A 23,894-nucleotide genomic window follows, 5' to 3' on the forward strand; every position below is an offset into this window, starting at 1 on the left:
CCGATGCGATCCAAAGTTATTAAGCAGGGGAGCGGGAGGCAAGCTCCGCAATCCTGCAATGTATGAGTGTGTTTTAACTTTCACTTTTTAATCCCCCGCGGGAGCCCTGAATGGCCGGTACTGGGGAGCCAATCAGGACGCTCAGCGGGAGGTTTAAAAATGAACATTGGGAGTAGCAGGGGCCAAAGAGCACTGTGGGGGGCAAGATATATAGGGCTGCAGAGGGGGGGGGGCAGACATATATATATATATACCTATATATCTAGCTGCCCAGCAGAGCATTAGATATGACCCCCGCCGGCGCATTAAATATATACGCCCTGCCGGCGCATTAAATATGTGCCCTCACAGTGCAGCGCTTCTATATACCTATGCAGCGCTATATGTGAAAAGCATTCTAGCAGCAGCATCGGCTGCTTAAAACATATGTACCACACCAGTTAAAAAATGCACACATAAAAATCACAGGTATTCTTCTCTTAACCCCTATATGTCGAGGAAACAATGCAGTTCCTGTGACAAAAATGTATGACATAGCAATCAGAGCTGTGCAATCAGCAGCATCGGCCGCCCGATAAAAATACTTTTCATACATATGCAGTGGTATTTGTATATAGAAGAGCTGTGGGGGGGGGGGGGGGGGGGCGATAACGCTATATGTCTGCAACCCCCCCCAGTGCTTCTATATACTTATACCCAGGGGTCAAGTCCTAGGGAAAAAAAAAGTGCAGGAACTAACCCAAGATTTCCACTCAAAAGCTGGTCCTGCAGAACTCCTGCTAATGGGAACAGTGTTCCTGCTGTGAAAACAGTGAGCCCTGCATATACCCCTGCTGCCATATGAATGAAAAGGATTTCTATTAGCAGCGCATAGTGCCGGCTCCCTTAATAGAAATACTTTTCATTCATATGGCAGCAGGTGTATATGTATATAGAAGCACTGGGGGGGGGCAGATAACGCTATAGTCTCTCCCCCCCCCCCAGCTCCCCCCCAGCATTATCTGCCCCCCACAGCTCTTCTATATACATATACCCTTGCTGCTATATGAATGAAAAGTATTTCTATTAGCAGCGCATAGTTCCGGGAGCCGACACTATGAGCTGCTAATAGAAATCCTTTTCATTCATATGGCAGCAGGGGTATATGTATATAGAAGCAGTGGGGGGGGGGGGGGGGGGGGCAGACATATAGCGTTATCTGCCCCCTACAGCTCTTCTATATACACATACCACTGCAGCGCTATGTATGAAAAGTATTTTTATCGAGTGGCCGATTCTGCTGATTGCACAGGTCTGATTGCTATGTCATACATTTTTGTCACAGGAACTGCATTGTTTCCTTGACAGAATACCTGTGATTTTTATGTGTGCATTTCTAATTGGTGTGGTACATATGTTTTATGCTAGATAAAAAACCAAGTTAACAGTCAGACTTATGTCTAGTTATTGCACTATGACTCTGTATACATTAACTTTATTATAACCTTTTTGCATTGGCTAATAGTCAACACTACAGCTTGATGCAGGCAGTAACCTTATCAAAGTCACATATACCATAAATGCAGACTACATATAAAATGTGTTGTTGACATAAGATATAAGGCAGGTTTCCAAGTGTAATTAGATTAACTTTGGGGGTTATGTAAATGTTGATGAGGACTCCCCTTGAAACAAAGAACATTGTTTTACACTTTTCCCTTTCTTGAGGGAGCAGCATTATTTACCTAATCAGATGCTTGGGACACTGAGAACTAATTTAGAAAACAGTTAATCCCATATTTCATGTTTAGCTGCCAAAGCTACTCTTCCTTTCTCCCTTTGGTGGCATGGATCTTGCACATGTAATTCTAAAATACCTAGTACATAGAAAATGTACTTAGCTGCAGATGTTGCACAAATGCAATTCCCACCTTACACTATGTCTTCTATATCTCATCTCCTTGGCTTGACACTGTTAGAATAATTAAGGAATGGCCTCAAAGGAACAACAGTGGAATAAAACCAAATTACCACATGTTAAAAATGTATATGTGATATAATTTAAAAATAGCAACCACAGATAAGCAAATTTACACTCCTAGGAATCTCTACCTAAGTAAATTACACTTTATTGCAAATAACCTTATAGATAAAGACACTGTAATTAAACAATTTTAACATCTAGTTTCATTACGAATTCTTCAAACAAATGTTGCATGTTTTTTCATGCTAAAGTTTTGAGTTGGTCTCTGAGAGTAAAGCCTTAATATATCTCTGGTGTGTAGATTCTCTGGAGGAGGCAGACAGGCTTACATATTGCAGGTAGAAGGCTCAAGATCTCTCCCTCTCATTGTGACCTTAGCTTGAGACCTAAGCTCATTGCTAGTCCACAAAGTTACCATATTTATTATATTCTTGGAGCCACTCAAGCACCACTGTTTTAACTGCATCTGTGTTAGTAAATATATCATGACATAAATTTTGATCCCCAGAAATTGCATAATTCTGCCATCACTGTAGGCGGACACATCTCACAGAAGCATCTTCCTAGGATTACTTTTAGTAATTATTACCTTACCTGTAGTTAACTTTAAACAAAAAATGGTGTTGCTATGCTTTTACTGTAGATCACAACTGACCAGTGATACTAATTAATTTGAGAATCAAATAGATTTTTGCACAAAGAACTTCAGGAATGTTTATTTCTATTTTGTAAAATCTATTATTACATACATTTTTTTTCTAAATAATGTAATATCTTTTTTCTAATAAATAAATAAATATATATTAACATTTTTCTTCTGCATTTAATTGCCTGACAAAATACAATAGATTAGTCTTCTGTAGCTATTCTGTAGTAAGTAGACAGATCTTGAGAAATGACCATGACAAATGGAATGCCAAGTTGTCAGTAATTTTTTTAATGGGATTCCACTTCATTTGCAGATACAGATTGTTGGGCCCTGTATGAGTCCTCAATGGAATAAATGTATACGGTTATTCAGTGATATGTCGTTACCTTCCCCATGTATTTTATTATTGGGACAAAACAGACAGTCTTTGTGCTTATTACTATAATAAAAAAGGATATTGCATAAACCAATTGAATTTATCTACTTAGACAGAGGTAGATATCTGTGTATTTATTCTGAAAGGTGCTCTTCCACTTGTATTTTAGAATGAGGTCTCCCAACTGTACAACAAAAAAAGCTTTTGTAAAGGGAACCTTTAAAACATCACTTTTATTTTGTCTTGTTAAAATATTGCACACGATAATAATTAACAATGGCTGCCACCAGTGTTTCGTGACCACAGTCTATTAGGAACTGCACCATTCCATAATATGTTTCAATAAGGTGCTGTTGAATCAGTCAGCATATGATTGGGATGTACCATAAATGTCCTGAATTTGCCTGCTCTCGGTGCTGTGCTATTCAATACTGTAAAAAATGTACGAGATATTGCACATAGTCCACGCACAGCATGAGTGTTATGTGCCATGAAAGGCTGTATCATAACTTGCACATTGTCCCATCAATAGCACCATTTGGTCCATGGACCTAAATGCACACAGTCCCATTATTTCACATTGGTCTTAACGCCCACGTTCCAAATATTGCACATGGGGTTTAATGCATACATGGTTTAATGCACACAGTCCCTGTATTGCCCACGTATATTAGCAGAATTATTAGCACCCAATCCCATATATTTCATAGCTTATCCATATTTTGGCATTATTGCAATTAGTTGCATTTCAAAGTTATCTGTATCCTGAGGTCCATGCAAGTGGCTTCGTAAGTCTTTCTTTTCATAAATCCTACGTGTTTCCTTCGTCTTAATTCATCAGGGGTCTTTTGGCTGTACAATCATCTCACCTCTTTCATATCGTGTGCGGCACTGATGGTGGCTGTACTCCTTTGTTCAGGTTACCGTGATTTTATGTTAGTAGTCCCTCCTCCTTGATCCTCACTTTACTTGTTTTATCCAATCACTCTGTTGTGCAGTTACCTATGCTTCCGTTTCACCAGGTGTGATTGTTAATGCTCACAGATATGTAGGAGAGGGGTGTTTGTTACATCATCTTATGCTGGTCAGGCCTCTTTCTACGCTCCGATCTAATGTATGTCTGACAGTATCTATAAGTCTGACGTAAAAGAGGTGCAAACTGTAAGGCATCATGCCCACATACTGTTCCTGCACTAGAGCCCTCATCTGTCTATGTCTGTTTTTCTATTGGAAATTTTAAGCTAGGAAACAGATTTGAGCATTACTATATTTGCAACAAATGTTAACCAGAATAGCATGAACTTGATCACTGCAATGTCTTTGCTCCTCGTAGTGAACAAAACAGCATTGACAGCAATCTATTAAATGCAGTCTAGCCTATCTAATTATATTGCCTGCCGGATAATTTGATTAGTTACATATATTATTGCAACAACTGTCAGGTTGCTTATAGTACCTCTAAATCAGTGTCCCTTTGGAAGTGTTTTTATTTTTTAGGTAATAATCTGTGAAGGCCTGACCATAGCCAATGTGTGAGGAGAAACAACAACAAGGCGTCAAGGTTAGATACTAAGAAGCATCCACATAACTAAGCAGCTCTCCTATAATAGCATAGGTATTTTTTTGATTAAAAACAAAACAAATAATAAATTAACTAAAGCACCGTTAAAACATAACATACACAAAACCTGATTGTCAAGCTTGATACTCAGAAATAGAAAAACATTTCTAACAAAATGCAGTGTGGAGAAAACTAGAATTCAATCTGAATTGGTCCTTGTACTGCTTAGCTTCGCAGTATGAGCATATCTCAACCTTATATTTCGTCCTTATGTCCCGACCTTATATCCTGACCTTTAGCCTGATCTTATATCCTGTCCTCATATGCCGTTCTCACATCCCTTCCTCATATCCCATCCTCATACCCCTTCCTCATATTCCAACATCATATCCCGTCCTCTTGTCTTTTCTTATATCCTTTCCTCATATCCTGTCCTAATATAACATCCTCATATCCCAACCTCAAATCCCATCCTCATATCCCGTCCTCATATCCCATTTTCATATCATGTCCTCATATCCTATCCTCATATCTCGTCCTCATATCCCACTTTCATATCATGTCCTCATATCCTATCCTCATATCTCGTCCTCATATCCTGTCCTCATATCCTATCATTGATGAAATCTCACATCTGTTGGCTGCATGCAATCGTAATGTGGCAGCTAAACAGCGCACACATTATGACACCTAATCCCCTAAAGTCATCTTACTAGACTCTAAGTCATCTTACTAGACTCTGGACACCTAAAATATTAGACCTCATACAAGACACCTAAATTCAGTAAACATCAAATTTCTAAATTATCCAACCACAGACTTTAAATTATTAGATGCAATACCCCTAAATGATCAGACCCCCTTACTTGGCTGTTCATAAGACTCTTACTAGACAATTACTAGACAGTTTAGACCCCAGACCAAAGCCATTACTTGTAAAACCCCAGTTTAATCATGAACTGTAATCAGACTAAACCTATAAATATATTAGACCTTCTGACCAGACCTCTAAATGATAATACCCTTCACCAGACACCTATATTATTACACCCCAAATCCCTAATTTACACCCCAGATTACACCCCAGATCCCTAATTTATATTTCATACCAAATGTAATTACATTAGACAACAGACTTCTAAATGATCAGATCCAAGACCTACAGTCATGGCTGTAAATGTTGGCACCCCTGAAAATTTTCAAGAAAATGAAGTATTTCTCACAGAAAAGGATTGCAGTAACACATGTTTTGCTAAACACATGTTTATTCCCTTTGTGTATAAACTAAACCAAAAAAGAGAGGAAAAAAACTAATTGGACATAATGTCACACCAACCTCCAAAAATGGGCCGGACAAAATTATTTGCACCCTTAACTTAATATTTGGTTGCACATCCTTTGGAAAAAATAACTGACATCAGTTGCTTCCTATAACCATCAATAACCTTCTTACACCTCTCAGCCGGAATGTTGGACCACTCTTCCTTTGCAAACTGCTCCAGGTTTCTCTTATTGGAAGGGCGCCTTTTCCCAAAAGCAATTTTAAGATCTCCCCACAGGTGTTCAATGGGATTTAGATCTTGGCTCATTACTGGCCACTTCAGAACTCTCCAGCGCTTTGTTGCCATCCATTTCTGGGTGCTTTTTGACATATGTTTGGGGTCATTGTCCTGCTGGAAGACAAGATCTCAGACGCAAACCCAGCTTTCTGACAATCCATTGGTAATCCTCAGATGTCATGATGCCTTGCACACATTCAAGGCACCTAGTGCCAAAGGCAGCAAAACAACCCCAAAACATCATTGAACCTCCACCATATTTCACTGTAGGTACTGTGTTCTTTTCTTTGTAGACATCATTCCGTTTTTGGTAAACAGTAGAATGATGTGCTTTACCAAAAAGCTCTATCTTGATCTCATCTGTCCACAAGATGTTTTCCCAGAAGGGTTTTGGTTTACTCAAGTTCATTTTGGCAATATGTAGTCTTGCTTTTTTATGTCTCTGTGTCAGCAGTGGGGTCCTCCTGGGTCTCCTGCCATAGCGTTTCATTTCATTTAAATGTCGACGAATAATTCGCACTGATGCTCCCTGAGCCTGCAGGACTGCTTGAATATCTTTCTAACTTGTTTGGGGCTGCTTATCCACCATCCAGACTATCCTGCACTGACACCTTTCGTAAATTTTTCTCTTCTGTCCACGCCCAAGGAGATTAGCTACAGTGCCATGGTTTGCAAACTTCTTGATAATGTTGTCCACTGTGGACCAAGGCAAATCTAGATCTCTGGAGATGGACTTGTAACCTTGAGATTGTTGATATTTTTCAACAAGTCCTCAGACAGTTCTCTTCTCCTCTTTCTGTTGTCCATGCTTAGTGTGGCACACACAGACACACAATGCAAAGGCTAAGTGAACTGCTCTCCTTTGTATCTGCTTTCAGGTGTGATTTTTATATTGACCACACCTGTTACTTGCCCCGGGTGAGTTTAAAGGAGCATCACATGCTTGAAACAATCTTATTTTTTCACAATTTTGAAAGGGTGCCAATAGTTTTTTCCAGTTTGGTGTGACATTATGTGCAATTAGCTTTTCCCTTTTTTGGTTTAGTTCCAATACACACAAAGGGAATAAACATGTGTTTAGCAAAACATGTGTTACTGCAATCCTTTTCTGTGAGAAATACTTCATTTTCTTGAAAATGTCAGGGGTGCCAACATATATGGCCAGGACTGTATATAGTCTTGCTCCCTGTGTAGTCTCCTGTGTCAGGAAGCAGTAATTGCACATTGTCTTACTGTGGCAGTCAGAGATGACTGCTACCATTTTACTGGGGGAACGCTTTAGGTGCTGCACCTCCCGAAGAAAACATCCTGGTGCCAGTTCTTACATGCTGCACCTTTCCTCCTGTGCTAAGTACAGAGAAGGTACAATGTCTACCCTCTTCCCTCTGTGACAGGTAGAATGTCTATATGTCTATCTATTTCATATCTATGTATCGATCTATTTAACTCTCTCTCTCTTTCTTTCTTTCTCTATACATATGTAATTCTTATAATATTTTATCATAGCTTAGATGTTCCATGTCCCTTATAAGTTTAGTTGCGTGCCTCTTTACCCTTTCCAGCTCCATAACGTCCCCTTTATAAACTGGTTCCCAAAAGTTAACAGCATATTGTAGGTGAAGCCGTATTATGTCCTTGTTCGGTCAGTAATACCTGTTTTAACACATGACAATGTTATGACCCACAGAATACAGATATCATGTTAGTTTTACAATAAGTTGCATTTTTTAGTTTTGCTTTACATTTTACAGTGAAATAAAAGGTTTCATTAGAAAGCACAATTAGTCCTACAAAAAGGATGGAAATAGATGAAAAAAAAAAAAAGGTATGGCTTTTAGAAGATAAGAGGCAACAAATTAAAATGCAAAAACGTAAATGGCTGTTGGGGGGAAGGGGTTGATTTATCGATACATCACTAGAGACATTTGTTACTTTTCAAACTTTGCAGAATTTTCAACATTACCGACACTGTTTTTTGCCATGGTACTATGTGAAATGGGAACTGTAAAAACTGATGCTTAAAGGGGTACTCCGGTGGAAAACATTATTTTTTTTTTTACATCAACTGGTGCCAGAAAGTTAAACAGATCTGTAAATTACTTCTATTAAAAAAAACCTTTATCCTTCTAGTACATATTAGCAGCTGTATGCTACAGAGAAACTTATTTTCTTTTTTAATTTCTTTTTTGTCTTGTTCACAGTGCTCTCTGCTGACACCTAATGCCCGTATCAGGAACTGTCCAGAGCAGGAGAAAATCCTCATTGCAAATCTATACTACTCTTGACAGTTCCTGATATGGACAGAGGTGTCAGCAGAGAGCACTGTGGACAAGACAAAAAATAAATTTAAAAAGCAAAGAATTTCCTCTGTAGCATACAGCTGCTAATAAGTACTGGAAAGATAAAGATTTTTTAATAGAAGTAATTTACAAATCTGTTTGACTTTCTGGCACCAGTTCATTTTAACAAAAAAAGTTTTCCACTGGAGTACCCCTTTAATGGCTTTTTGCTTTCACTACTTTGAAAGCTAAATTCATATTGCATTAGGCACAATTGTAATGGCTCCATAGAATGTATGGCCACATACGCCTTCTTATGGCAATCATTAATGGAACTTATTCTAGCCTGCTTTGTTTTCATAGCAGGGCTAGAATAAGGCAGCACACGGCCATTAGTATGATAGCTGGACTTTTACTGTAACTATCAGAAGCTGTTTAACATATGTGTTATCAAAAATATGTGCATACACTCTGTAAATGCAGGGCATATTAATAGACATTACTAAGTGTTCATGGGATGCACCGTTACAGAATACTGTCGCGATTCTGTATGTACCTTGTCATAATGCGTCATAATAATATTGCAAATATGACTCTTGGAGGTGTAAAATTTCTATTTTGATGCCTAATGGCTAGTGTGTGCTCTGGATACTGTTACGCCGAGCGCTCCGGGTCCCCGCTCCTCCCCGGAGCGCTCGCTACACTCTCGCTACTGCAGCGCTCCGGTCAGATCCACTGACCCGGTGCGCTGCGATACCGCCTCCAGCCGGGATGCGATTCGCGATGCGGGTGGCGCCCGCTCGCGATGCGCACCCCGGCTCCCGTACCTGACTCGCTCTCCGTCGGTCCTGTCCCAGCGTGCGCGGCCCCGCTCCCTAGGGCGCACGCGCGCCGGGTCTCTGCGATTTAAAGGGCCACTGCGCCGCTGATTGGCGCAAGTGGTTCTAATCAGTGTGTTCACCTGTGCACTCCCTATGTATACCTCACTTCCCCTGCACTCCCTCGCCGGATCTTGTTGCCATTGTGCCAGTGAAAGCGTTTCCTTGTGTGTTCTTAGCCTGTGTTCCAGACCTCCTGCCGTTGCCCCTGACTACGATCCTTGCTGCCTGCCCCGACCTTCTGCTACGTCCGACCTTGCTTCTGCCTACTCCCTTGTACCGCGCCTATCTTCAGCAGTCAGAGAGGTTGAGCCGTTGCTAGTGGATACGACCTGGTCACTACCGCCGCAGCAAGACCATCCCGCTTTGCGGCGGGCTCTGGTGAAAACCAGTAGTGACTTAGAACCGGTCCACTAGCACGGTCCACGCCAATCCCTCTCTGGCACAGAGGATCCACCTCCTGCCAGCCGGCATCGTGACAGTAGATCCGGCCATGGATCCCGCTGAAGTCCCTCTGCCAGTTGTCGCCGACCTCACCACGGTGGTCGCCCAGCAGTCACAACAGATAGCGCAACAAGGCCACCAGCTGTCTCAACTGACCGTGATGCTACAGCAGCTACTACCACAGCTTCAGCAATCATCTCCTCCGCCAGCTCCTGCACCTCCTCCGCAGCGAGTGGCCGCTTCAGGCCTACGACTATCCTTGCCGGATAAATTTGATGGGGACTCTAAATTTTGCCGTGGCTTTCTTTCTCAATGTTCCCTGCACTTGGAGATGATGTCGGACCAGTTTCCTACTGAAAGGTCTAAGGTGGCTTTCGTAGTCAGCCTTCTATCTGGAAAAGCTCTGTCATGGGCCACACCGCTCTGGGACCGCAATGACCCCGTCACTGCCTCTGTACACTCCTTCTTCTCGGAAATTCGAAGTGTCTTTGAGGAACCTGCCCGAGCCTCTTCTGCTGAGACTGCCCTGTTGAACCTGGTCCAGGGTAATTCTTCCGTTGGCGAGTACGCCGTACAATTCCGTACTCTTGCTTCTGAACTATCCTGGAATAATGAGGCCCTCTGCGCGACCTTTAAAAAAGGCCTATCCAGCAACATTAAAGATGTTCTGGCCGCACGAGAAATCCCTGCTAACCTACATGAACTCATTCATCTAGCCACTCGCATTGACATGCGTTTTTCCGAAAGGCGTCAGGAACTCCGCCAGGATATGGACTTTGTTCGCACGAGGCGTTTTTTCTCCCCGGCTCCTCTCTCCTCTGGTCCCCTGCAATCCGTTCCTGTGCCTCCCGCCGTGGAGGCTATGCAGGTCGACCGGTCTCGCCTGACACCTCAAGAGAGGACACGACGCCGCATGGAGAATCTCTGCCTGTACTGTGCCGGTACCGAACACTTCCTGAAGGATTGTCCTATCCGTCCTCCCCGCCTGGAAAGACGTACGCTGACTCCGCACAAAGGTGAAACAGTCCTTGATGTCAACTCTGCTTCTCCACGTCTTACTGTGCCTGTGCGGATATCTGCCTCTACCTTCTCCTTCTCTACTATGGCCTTCTTGGATTCCAGATCTGCAGGAAATTTTATTTTAGCCTCTCTCATCAACAGGTTCAACATCCCAGTGACCAGTCTCGCCAGACCCCTCTACATCAATTGTGTTAACAATGAAAGATTGGACTGTACCATACGTTTCCGCACGGAGCCCCTCCTAATGTGCATCGGACCTCATCACGAGAAAATTGAGTTTTTGGTCCTCCCCAATTGCACTTCCGAAATTCTCCTCGGACTACCCTGGCTTCAACACCATTCCCCAACCCTGGATTGGTCCACTGGGGAGATCAAGAGTTGGGGTTCCTCTTGTTTCAAGGACTGCCTTAAACCGGTTCCCAGTTCTCCTTGCCGTGACCCTGTGGTTCCCCCTGTAACCGGTCTCCCTAAGGCCTATATGGACTTTGCGGATGTTTTTTGCAAAAAACAAGCTGAGACTCTACCTCCTCACAGGCCTTATGACTGTCCTATTGACCTCCTCCCGGGCACTACTCCACCCCGGGGCAGAATTTATCCTCTCTCTGCCCCAGAGACTCTTGCTATGTCTGAGTACATCCAGGAGAATTTAAAAAAGGGCTTTATCCGCAAATCCTCCTCTCCTGCCGGAGCCGGATTTTTCTTTGTGTCCAAAAAAGATGGCTCCCTACGTCCTTGCATTGACTACCGCGGTCTTAATAAAATCACGGTAAAGAACCGCTACCCCCTACCTCTCATCTCTGAACTCTTTGATCGCCTCCAAGGTGCCCACATCTTTACCAAACTGGACTTAAGAGGTGCTTATAATCTCATCCGCATCAGAGAGGGGGATGAATGGAAAACGGCATTTAACACTAGAGATGGACACTTTGAGTATCTGGTCATGCCCTTTGGCCTGTGCAACGCCCCTGCCGTCTTCCAAGACTTTGTTAATGAAATTTTTCGTGATCTCTTATATTCCTGTGTTGTTGTGTATCTGGACGATATCCTGATTTTTTCTGCCAACCTAGAAGAACACCGCCAGCATGTCCGCATGGTTCTTCAGAGACTTCGTGACAATCAACTTTATGCCAAAATGGAGAAATGTCTGTTTGAATGTCAATCTCTTCCTTTCCTAGGATACTTGGTCTCTGGCCAGGGACTACAAATGGATCCAGACAAACTCTCTGCCGTCTTAGATTGGCCACGCCCCTCCGGACTCCGTGCTATCCAACGTTTTTTGGGGTTCGCCAATTATTACAGACAATTTATTCCACATTTTTCTACCATTGTGGCTCCTATCGTGGCTTTAACCAAAAAGAATGCCAATCCTAAGTCATGGCCTCCTCAAGCGGAAGACGCCTTTAAACAGCTCAAGTCTGCCTTTTCTTCGGCTCCCGTGCTCTCCAGACCTGACCCATCTAAACACTTCCTATTGGAGGTTGATGCCTCCTCAGTAGGAGCTGGAGCGGTCCTTCTACAAAAAAATTCTTCCGGGCATGCTGTTACTTGTGGTTTTTTTTCTAGGACCTTATCTCCGGCGGAGAGGAACTACTCCATCGGGGATCGAGAGCTACTAGCCATTAAATTAGCACTTGAGGAATGGAGGCATCTGCTGGAGGGATCAAGATTTCCAGTTATTATTTACACCGATCACAAGAACCTCTCCTATCTCCAGTCTGCCCAACGGCTGAATCCTCGCCAGGCCAGGTGGTCTCTGTTCTTTGCCCGATTTAATTTTGAAATTCACTTTCGGCCTGCCGATAAGAACATTAGGGCCGATGCTCTCTCTCGTTCCTCGGATGCCTCGGAAGTAGAGCTCTCTCCGCAACACATCATTCCTCCTGACTGCCTGATCTCCACTTCTCCAGCCTCCATCAGGCAAACTCCTCCAGGGAAGACCTTCGTCTCTCCACGCCAACGCCTCGGAATCCTCAAATGGGGTCACTCCTCCCTTCTCGCAGGTCATGCGGGCATCAAGAAATCCGTGCAACTCATCTCTCGTTTCTATTGGTGGCTGACTCTGGAGACGGATGTTGTGGATTTTGTGCGAGCCTGCACTGTCTGTGCCCGGGATAAGACTCCTCGCCAGAAGCCCGCTGGTCTTCTTCATCCTCTGCCTGTCCCCGAACAGCCTTGGTCTCTGATTGGTATGGACTTTATTACAGACCTACCCCCATCCCGTGGCAACACTGTTGTTTGGGTGGTTGTTGATCGATTCTCCAAGATGGCACATTTCATCCCTCTTCCTGGTCTTCCTTCAGCGCCTCAGTTGGCAAAACAATTTTTTGTACACATTTTTCGTCTTCACGGGTTGCCCGCGCAGATCGTCTCGGACAGAGGCGTCCAATTCGTGTCAAAATTCTGGAGGGCTCTCTGTAAACAACTCAAGATTAAATTAAACTTTTCTTCTGCCTATCATCCTCAATCCAATGGGCAAGTAGAAAGAATTAACCAGGTCCTGGGTGATTATTTACGGCATTTTGTTTCCTCCCGCCAGGATGACTGGGCAGATCTTCTACCATGGGCCGAATTCTCGTATAACTTCAGAGTCTCTGAATCTTCCTCCAAATCCCCATTTTTCGTGGTGTACGGCCGTCACCCTCTTCCCCCCCTCCCTACTCCCTTGCCCTCTGGTTTGCCCGCTGTGGATGAAATATCTCCTGATCTTTCCACCATATGGAAAGAGACCCAAAATTCTCTCTTACAGGCTTCATCACGCATGAAGAAGTTTGCTGATAAGAAAAGAAGAGCTCCCCCCATTTTTTCTCCTGGAGACAAGGTATGGCTCTCCGCTAAATATGTCTGCTTCCGTGTCCCTAGCTACAAATTGGGACCACGCTATCTTGGTCCTTTCAAAATTTTGTGCCAGATTAATCCTGTCTCTTACAAACTTCTTCTTCCTCCTTCTCTTCGTATTCCTAATGCCTTTCACGTTTCTCTTCTTAAACCACTCATCATCAACCGTTTCTCTCCCAAACTTGTTTCTCCCACTCCTGTTTCCGGCTCCTCGGACATCTTCCCCGTAAAGGAGATACTGGCCTCCAAGAAGGTCAGAGGGAAAACTTTTTTTTTGGTCGATTGGGAGGGTTGTGGTCCTGAAGAGAGATCCTGGGAACCTGAGGACAATATCCTAGACAAAAGTCTGCTCCTCAGGTTCTCAGGCTCTAAGAAGAGGGGGAGACCCAAGGGGGGGGGGGGTACTGTTACGCCGAGCGCTCCGGGTCCCCGCTCCTCCCCGGAGCGCTCGCTACACTCTCGCTACTGCAGCGCTCCGGTCAGATCCACTGACCCGGTGCGCTGCGATACCGCCTCCAGCCAGGATGCGATTCGCGATGCGGGTGGCGCCCGCTCGCGATGCGCACCCCGGCTCCCGTACCTGACTCGCTCTCCGTCGGTCCTGTCCCGGCGCGCGCGGCCCCGCTCCCTAGGGCGCGCGCGCGCCGGGTCTCTGCGATTTAAAGGGCCACTGCGCCGCTGATTGGCGCAAGTGGTTCTAATCAGTGTGTTCACCTGTGCACTCCCTATGTATACCTCACTTCCCCTGCACTCCCTCGCCGGATCTTGTTGCCATTGTGCCAGTGATAGCGTTTCCTTGTGTGTTCTTAGCCTGTGTTCCAGACCTCCTGCCGTTGCCCCTGACTACGATCCTTGCTGCCTGCCCCGACCTTCTGCTACGTCCGACCTTGCTTCTGCCTACTCCCTTGTACCGCGCCTATCTTCAGCAGTCAGAGAGGTTGAGCCGTTGCTAGTGGATACGACCTGGTCACTACCGCCGCAGCAAGACCATCCCGCTTTGCAGCGGGCTCTGGTGAAAACCAGTAGTGACTTAGAACCGGTCCACTAGCACGGTCCACGCCAATCCCTCTCTGGCACAGAGGATCCACCTCCTGCCAGCCGGCATCGTGACAGATACATTGTGATACTTACTTTCCATTATGGTTTTTTCATACAGTTTGTTGTTTATATTCTGATAAACGATTGCGCATGTTCCACTAAATTTATATAACAACAAGTGGCGCATAGGATACTGCACATGTGCGATAACACTAGTAGGACAAATCTTTGTGAGGTATAGTAAGTGCGCAGCAATCATGTGATGTACATCCCTGATCATGTGAGGCTGCGCATGACACGCCGGCCATGACAAGATGCTACGGCATGATGTGGGGAAGTCGCTCCGGCGCATTACAGGCGCCAGAAGTGATGCCACCACATACAGATCGAAAGAGAACACAGTGCACCAGACGCGCCAGGATGCCGCACATGTCATGGCTCCCATCTGCAAGGTATTAACCAGGATATATATATATACATATATATATATATATATATATATATATATATATATATATATATATATATATTGTGGAGGAATCTTGTGGAGCACTTGGGAGTGACGGAATGCGTGGGGTCTCCTTTGGCCCCATCCTTATGCTGACACCATTATCCATCTGGTCTCTCCATTCAGTCTGGGATTCTTGCTTTCTACTATTCTCTATGATTGCAAGTATACAGGGATTGTGCTATTAAGGGTGATATTACTTACAGCATTGGATATTGCTATTATTATTATTGTTTCACTACTTTATTCCCTGTGTTGCTTATGTACTATGCATTTTTTGTACATGTTACTTGAATCGAGAGTATCAACATCTAGCACATAGAAGGATGGGTGCCAATACCTAGGTGAGGGGGTTCATGGCCCCTCCATAGGGTTGTGCTTGGGCCTTGTTTATTAGCCCACATTTTAATTGGTTTTATCCCTTTTCCTCCCCAATAATATATGTGTAGTTGTTTACAGGGGATTTTGTTTGTACTTAATAAAGAATTTCCTTATTAGCATCATACTACTGGTGTGATGATGTTTTTTCAGTGTTTCGCTTTCTCCTTCTTTTTGGTTTGTCCTGAAAAAACTATATCTTATATAAATTTGTTGTCAGAAAATATAAAAAATTATGGCACTTAGAAAGCGACAATGAATGCATACATAAATGGATATACATAAGATAGTTATTTTTTCATACTAAAGAATTTCTTAAATAGTAAATATTATTGCAAAATTTTTATCAATTCCGCCTTCAATGTTCTGTTTGTAGGACTCCAAATTTGAAGGTTAGTGCCTAAAGGTGGAAAACAAAAGAAATAAAAGGACTAACTGTAATTACAACCTGGCTAACTAGACTAACAACATGTTTGTCCTGCAGATGTTAAGAGATGAATTTTGGATGGAAAAAGTCGTCATGGCGGTCTGATCTGGATGGAGAAGAAAAGGAAAGAGGACACTGCTGATCAGAAAAGACATCTGTGAGTTCCCTAGATGTAACTGAAATCACTTATATGGTATATATATCCTGTGTACAGATGATATCTACCGCTATATGATCCGGTATAGAATCACTTATATGGTATAGTAATCCTCTGTACAGCTGATATCTACTACCATATCTTCCTGTATATAATTACTTATATGGTATACAGATCCTGTGCACAGCAGTTACCTACTTCTATATGGTTCTGTAGTTAGTCAGTTATATGGTATAAAGACCCTGTGTGCAGCTGGTATCAACCCTTTATATGGTCCTGTCTATAATAACTTATATGGTATACAGATCCTGTGCACAGCTGGTATCTACCTCGGTATAGTCTTGTATGTAATCCCTTGTATGGTATTCAGATTCTGTGTACAGCTGAAATTTATCAATATATGGGCACTGTATGGGGGAACACTGGTCTGTGTACAGGGGTTTTATTCAGTACGGTACGGTGGTGTTATTCAGTTATTGTGTGGTGGTATATACTTCTTCCTTGTATACCGGTATTATTGGTTATGGAAAACTATCTACCTACATTGACGTGATGTCAGTCTGCCCCTGTGTACTTATCTATTTAGAAATAATATAACTATATTTCAAATCTGCATATGTCAATCTAAATGTTCAGATCTACTATTATTCACAAAAAGTATTTCCCAAATGTATGTTCATATAAAGAACTGCCAAATAGTACAGCTAATCCTAGACTGGTGCCTATGTACTATTGGCATCAACTATGTCAAACATCAGTGGTATCCAAACAGTATTCATACAATAGTAAAAGTCTGCAGCATGTTAGCATTACCCATGTAATAGCCATATAGTAAGCTTTACAGACTAAGGTCTTGTCTAGTAGTGTCAGGAATAAGTACTACCAGTTATACCAGGTGCCATAGGTATGAGAAAGTGCTGTGAATTTTCATGTTGCTTTTTGAAGATTATTTGTTATATTAATAATAAAAAATAATAATGAACTATTTAATAATAACAATTCTAAAAGAGCACTGACACCAGTTTAGTGATGTCTTCATAAACAGTGCCAACACGGAAGGTATTGATTCACATAAAGGGCCTCATTTACTAAGTTAAAATGACCAGTTTTGTCTGGTTATTTTGGAGCAGAGTGTTTGTGACATGTTTGCGCTAGTCTGCGCCAGTGTGCGCCAAGAAAATCCGACATACCCGACATTGCACTGTGAAAAGCCGAAAAAGGGGCATGGTCTGTCTCAAATTAGGCGTGGTTGGTACACAAAGGGAGCGTGGTTTCACAACCCGACCTATTTTCTATTGAATTCACTGAAAATACTGTGAATAAATGGCTGGACATTTTCACCTAGAAAAAGCTGGTCAGAAAATGTTCCCAACATGTAAATCTGTGATCCCAATAGTAAATAGAGAGGAATCCTACAAGTCTGAAACAACATTTCACACTAGTAAAAACCTGACACTCTTAGTAAATGGGACCCAATGTATCCTTAATGGCGGCACATCATGAACCGATTAACAAATCAGTGAATTTCGAGCAGGGCAGGCCATTAGCTCCTCTCTATGTATTAGGAAATACATCTTCAATATACAGTATCCAAAGATTATGACTTAAAAATTGCAAATGATCTGTAATCATTTACTAAATGCAAAGAATTAATGTGATGTCACAGCTCTAATAATGGCTAATAACCATTACTTATTACATTGTTTGCAGTATACCTGATTTATTTTAGTCACAGTGAAAGGAAGAATTGGAGTGTAATATATTGTTACAAGCTGCAGTAAATCTGTTAGTCATTCAGCTGGATAAAAGCACCCAGTCAACATGCATTTAGCAATTTTATAAGCTACAGTACACAATCTTCAATTGTAAACATTCAAGTATTTTTAAGATGAAGCTTCTTGTTGCTCCTATACAAACAACTGATGTAAAAGGGTTAACAGATATGGAAATCAATGTACTAACCGAAAACAATATAAAAGCAGTAACTGCTAGATAAAACACTATAAAATATTTAAACTGCCATGCTTTTACTCCATATATGCCCCTGTTTAGAAATGAGGACATGGCAGGATGACTAAATAATAATACTATCCTAAGAGTCTTAATAATGATGGGGTATTGGGGCCACTTTTGTATAACAGCTGGCTCTGACTGATGGGTCATAGGAAAAGGTAGAATTGAAATAATTGAAGCCTTTTTGGGAATAGTTATATATACAATTCCTCAAAGCAAAGCTCATGATCATGTATGGAAGATTTTGTGAAAGGTCATAGCATTCAAGTTCATCACTGATCATCCGTATGGCACAGCAAAGTGAGGAAACACACACAGTCCAATAACTTGTTCATTAGATGTGAACTTTACTCCTTAACACAGTTCTGTGTGCACATAGGCTGTTGAATACATGGATAGTACAGGTAGGGGTGTGTATGTATCTTTTACACAGTTTTTTGACTGTGTTTTGTCACTATTTCCTTTATATGTTACTTTTTTTTGCGATAAACAGTTGCGCCAAATGGTTTGGAACATTTTCAGTTGAAATCATGCATTGGTTTGAAATTTGTTAATTGCGACTTTTCTATTTGGTACATATTTTGGTGCAAATATCTTACTATAAGTGGTAATCCGGAGGAAAGAAAGCTAAACAATAAATTTTTAACGTAAATTTGTTTTCCCTTAGTCCTAACAGCAGCACAAGTGGGGTGTTCTGCTCCTGTGAAGCTGGCAGGACGGTGACATTTTTAATTCCGCCCAAGTAATTAATATTTTAATTAACTCCCCTATAAAAGGCCTCCTCCCACAGGCCATATTGCTTAATAACAAGTAAAGACTATTAAGAGAAGGTCGGGAAATTTGTGTGCTGCTGTTAGGACTAAGGGAAAACAAATTTACGTTAAAAATTAACACTTCCCTTACGTCCTAACCAGCAGCACAAGTGGGGACTTAGTAAGTAACAACACAAATAGGGAGGTACTACGGCAGAGCGGCACTTAGGACTTCCCAAAGGCCAACTCTTCCGAATGTTTGGCATTAACCCTGTAATGACTGACAAATGTGTTATGGGTGCCCCAAGAGGCAGCAGCACAGATTTGTTCCAAAGGAACAGATTTCCTCTCAGCAAAGGAAGTAGATACTGCCTGGGTAGAATGGGCAGTAACAAAGGTAGGAGGAGTCAAATCCTGGGCTACGAAAGCCTCTCGGATTGCCTCTTTAATCCATCTACTCAGAGAGGGTTTAGAGGCTTTAAAACCTTTGTTCTTCCCTGAAAAAGAAATAAGAAGGTGTTCTGATCTTCCGAATTCTCCAGTTCTTGCAATGTAGATTTTCAGGATTCTTGAAATGTCCAGAGTATGTTCTTCAGCTTCCTCAGGAGAAGATGGGTTAGGACACAGAACTGAGAGATATATGATCTGATTTATGTTTGAGAAAGTTGGGACTTTAGGAACAAAGGTTGGCAGATATCTCAACAGGACTCTGTCCTGGAGAAAGAGTGTGTAAGGCTCAAAAGCCGAAAGAGCCTGAAGCTCACCAACTCTTTTGGCTGAGGTTTGCCCAGGGAATTGCCTCTGCACATGCTGACATGTGGCCCAGCATCTTCATCAGAGTTCGGATGGAAACTTTGCGAGGACTCCTCAGAAACTCTGCGGCTCTTACCACTCGACCCTTTCTCTCTGTCAGAGATAAAGTCATACGGGAGGAATTGATTATGAAGCCAAAGAACTTCCTGGTTGTGGAAGGAATGATCTCGGACTTCTCCCAGTTTATAATCCAGCCCAGACGCTAGAGGAAATCTAGAGCCAGATGAAGATGAGACTGTAAAACTTCTGGCGAAGTGGCTTTTAGAAGCCAGTTGTCCAGGTAAGGAATAATCTCTAGACCTCTTAGTTTGAAAGCAGCAACAACTGGAGCCACAACCTTTGTAAAAGTGTGGGGAGCAGAAGAAATGCGGAAAGACAGGACAGCAAACTGGAGATGCCTTACCACACCCTTTATGGTGACAGCAACCCTCAAGAATTTCCTGTGAGCAGGATAAATGGGAACATGAAGGTAAGCGTCCTTCAAATTGATGGTGACCGTAAGGTCTTGAGGGTCCAGTATGCTGGTGACTGACCAGATGGTTTCCATTCTGAACCGCCTTTTCTTTATGAAACGGTTCAGGAAATGGAGGTCGATAATCATGCGCCAGTCTCCTGACGGCTTTTGGACTAGGTAGATAGGGGAATAGACCCCTAACCCTCTTTGATTGAAGGGAACTTCCTCTAGGGCTTGTTTCTCTATGTATTGAAGAACAGAGTCTTCTAAAAAAGATTGCTTTGTTTGGGGAAATAACTTTGTTAACACAAATTTCCTTGGGGGGGGGAATAAAATCTATTTTTTAGCCTGACCTGACTACTTCTAAGACCCAAGGATCCTGGATTTCCTGCATCCATGTGTTTAGAAATAAACTTAATCGGCCTCCTACTGGAGGAGAACTGGATAAACCTTCCAACTGAGCATCTTGAAGGGAAGGGAGAGGGAAATCATGGATGGATATTTCGGGACCGTCATGAGTCGGACTTCAGGTCTTTACTCCGACCGCGTCCTGCGCCACGTCTTGGGTTATTTTGGCGCTTCGGAGTTTTGGAAGAGGCCTGGTTTCTACTCCCTCTCCCCTTACCTCGGCCGCGAAAACTTTGGACTGGGAGGTATTTGCCCTTTTTGTCGGCAAAGCCTTACATAATCTCATCTAACTGAGACCCGAACAGTCGACCAGGCTCAAAAGAAAGCCCACATAGATTGATTTTAGAAGTTTTATCCGCCATCCAGGGGCGCAGTCACAAGGGGTGTCTACTGGCTGAAACAAGGCCCATGGATTTTTCGGCCAGCTTAAGATGTTGTTGGGACGCTTCACAAAGAAAATCTAAACTAAGGAGAAGGGTCTTAAATGAGTCCAGAATTTCTTCTCTGGGAACATTTCCTTCTATGTCAGATTGGATCCGAAGAATTCAGTCTTTAGGAAACTCAGAAACTTCAGATGACGCATTAGCCACATTAGCGGAGGCATAAGCAGCTGAATAGCAGCATCTCAGTAGGGAATCCACTTTCCTGTCAAGGGGATCCTGGAGATTGCTTCCAGCGTCAGCAGGAACCAGCACTCATTTTGACAGCTTGGTGACTGCCAAATCCACCTTAGGAGGTGGAAGCCAGGAGTCCGTTTCCTTTTCTGGAAGGGGATACATTATCTTAAATCTCCTAGAGAGAACCGGAGGTTTATCCGGATGTTTCCACTCCGTAACCATCAGTTTCCTGAGAGTGTCATCCACTTTGAAGGCCCAGGGCCCTCTAGAGGTGGACATTGAGGCATCCCCCTGTTCAACATCCTGGTCCCTTGACCGGATAGAACAAAGTAATCTTTGAGTTTTCTCAACCAGAAAAAGAGATGGGAGGACAACCTCCTCCACCGACTGTTCAGACCAAGCGTCCACTGACATTACCGAATCGTCGGGCATGGAAGTGGGGCTTGAAGAAATTCTAGGCTTCTTGGCTTCCGAAAAAGCCGACTTCAATTCATTGATGGAGTTCCCCATGAACTCTTTCATCCAAATAAACATATCCTGAACGGTGAGTTCCGCCGGATTAGGGGGTGGCCGACAGCCAGGACACCTGTTAAACTCATAGGAGTCCGGAAGGGGAGTACCACATTCCGCACAGGTGAGATGTTTTCTCTTAGAGGAAGTTTTGCAGCTCCCAGGATAAGACTCACCACTAGGGGGAGTAGACATTCTGGAAGACAAAAATAATTTTAGAAGTGAAAAAGCCATAAGCAATGTGTGAGCATAAAAACGCAAGCACTTCCTAAGAGAATACAATGGTCCGTGTAATAAGAATACACAAATTGAAAAACTAGCAATTCTAGGAATTGTAGTAAATATCTCCAGCAGCAATGCAGCAAGAGACCTGTTGCTTGGGGAAGCTACTTTAAATAGAGGAGCGGGCGGAGCTTATTTTAGATTTCTGCCCGCTCCTCTATTTAAAGCAGACATCACTAAGTTATGCTGAGGAGAGTATCCTTTTAAAATACGCACAATTTTAAATCTGCGCCCCTTCCAAGCAGAGGAAGGGGCAAAAAAATCTACATCCTAATGCAAAATATCTAAAAATGCATACAGACTGCGCTAAGAAGCGCAGACGCCAGACCGGAAGTCGTCGAATGACGTACTTCCGGTCCGCAGACCAAACACAGGCAGCGCTGCTGCCCGGGAAGAAAACAAGGTATGTCAGCTATACCGGAGGAGAGGGGGGGGTTAGAGGAGACAGCCCGCAGAAAAAAAGGACACTGCCCGGAAAAAGACAGTGCCCGCGCTACAGGACACCCGCAACGCTATAGATCTGACACACAGGAAGCACAGCTGCCCAGTACCAGAGCATATAATGAGTCCTGGCGGCGTAGACACCGCGCAGGAAAAAAAAATAAGCAGCAGAGCTGTAAAAATCAGAAAAAAACATCCCTTAAGGAAAAAAGGGCTATATCTATGTACAACTCCACAGAGCCTGCACCGTCCTGCTTTCCGCACAGGACAGAAAAAAGCAATATAGCCTGTGGGAGGAGGCCTTTTATGGGGGAGTTAATTAACATATTAATTACTTGGGCGGAATTAAAAATTCCACGCGTCCTGCCAGCTTCACAGGGGCAGAACACCCCACTTGTGCTGCTGGTTAGGACGTAAGGGAGATGTTTGCTATGGGGATTTACTCCTACTCTGGACAGTTCTTAAATGGACAGAGATGTCAGCAGAGAGCACTGTGTTCCGAAAAGAAAGGAATTTCCTCTGTAGTATTCAGCAGCTAATAAGTACTGGAAGGATTACAATTTTTCAATAGAAGTCATTTACAAATCTGTTTAACTGTTTTGCACCAGTTGATTTAAAAAAAAAAAAAAAGTTTTCCACCAGAATACCGGTTTAACCCCTTAACGACGCAGGGGTCCCGCATCATATCGCGTCGGTCCTGGCGCTCATCAACGGCCGGGACCCGCGGCTAATGCCACACATTGCCGATCGCGGCGATGTGCGGTATTAACCCTTTAGAAGCGGCGGTCAAAGCTGACCGCCGCTTCTAAAGTGAAAGTGAAAGTGACCCGGCTGCTCAGTCGGGCTGTTCGGGACCGCCACGGTGAAATTGCGGCAGTCCTGAACAGCTGACAGGACACCGGGAGGGCCCTTACCTGCCTCCTCGGTGTCCGATCGGCGAATGACTGCTCCGTGCCTGAGATCCAGGCAGGAGCAGTCAAGCGCCGATAACACTGATCACACACCTGTGATCAGGATGAGAGATCAGTGTGTGCAGTGTTATAGGTCCCTATGGGACCTATAACACTGCAAAAAAAAATGTAAAAAAAAAGTGTTAATAAAGGTCATTTAACCCCTTCCCTAATAAAAGTTTGAATCACCCCCCTTTTCCCATAAAAGAAATAAAACAGTGTAAAAAAAATAAAAATAAACATATGTGGTATTGCCGCGTGTGTAAATGTCCGAACTATAAAAATATATCATTAATTAAACCGCACGATCAATGGCGTATGCGCAAAAAAAATCCAAAGTCCAAAAAAGCGTATTTTGGTCACTTTTTATACCATTAAAAAATGAATAAAAAGTGATCAAAAAGTCCGATCAAAACAAAAATCATACCAATAAAAACTTCAGATCACGGCACAAAAAATGAGTCCTCATACCGCCCTGTAAGTGGAAAAATAAAAAAGTTATAGGGGTCAGAAGATGACATTTTAAACGTATACATTTTCCTGCATGTAGTTATGATTTTTTCCAGAAGTGCGACAAAATCA

Source organism: Hyla sarda, chromosome 6 (assembly GCF_029499605.1).
Source record: "Hyla sarda isolate aHylSar1 chromosome 6, aHylSar1.hap1, whole genome shotgun sequence".
NCBI classification, from domain to species: domain Eukaryota; kingdom Metazoa; phylum Chordata; class Amphibia; order Anura; family Hylidae; genus Hyla; species Hyla sarda.